Consider the following 715-nt stretch of genomic DNA (forward strand, 5'->3'; position numbering starts at 1 on the left):
TGACTTTCAAAGAGAAAAGCAAGAACCCTCGGAATAAAGTATTATTTTATTTAAAAAAAAAAGTTTTTCGGATTTGATATGGCATGAACACCATATCCCTACATACATTGCGGCTAAAACATCCAATCAGCGAGCTTAAACCATAGCTGAGGATCTTGGGTAATCGTTCGAAATGCCTACGTCTGTTTCCGGTTATTTTTATTTTGAAATTCAGTTCCTGACGGACGCCAAAAAAGCCCGAGATTATGGAATTAAACAAATAAATAAAAACAAGGATAATTGTGTGTTATTGGTGAGTAAATATCAGTGTGTTATTTAGAAAATAATTAAAAAAAGATTTAAAAATACAGATTTCAGTATTCTGAGGCTCTGAGCCCCATTTATTTTCCTCACAGACGACAAAAAATGTCCGACATTATACGATTAAAAATAAAAACAATAATCGTGGCTTGATATTGAGTAAGAACATGTTTTTATGAACCCCACAGCTTCCGGTCTTCCAAGACCCGAACGGACAAAAAGACGTGCTGCAGGCACGAAACATACTACCAATAGAAATACATTGCTTTTAAAATCGTTCTGTGTGACACGAAAAAAAGGGGGAAATCGTGTTGGTGAACACGAATCAATAGATTAAATGTCGTGACTATAACACGAAATGCCGTGAGACTGGGTTGGATAAATACATCAGAGTTACCAGCCTCAGAAACCGCAA

This window comes from Pseudochaenichthys georgianus, chromosome 1 (genome assembly GCF_902827115.2).
Source record: "Pseudochaenichthys georgianus chromosome 1, fPseGeo1.2, whole genome shotgun sequence".
In the NCBI taxonomy this organism is placed as follows: Eukaryota; Metazoa; Chordata; class Actinopteri; order Perciformes; family Channichthyidae; genus Pseudochaenichthys; species Pseudochaenichthys georgianus.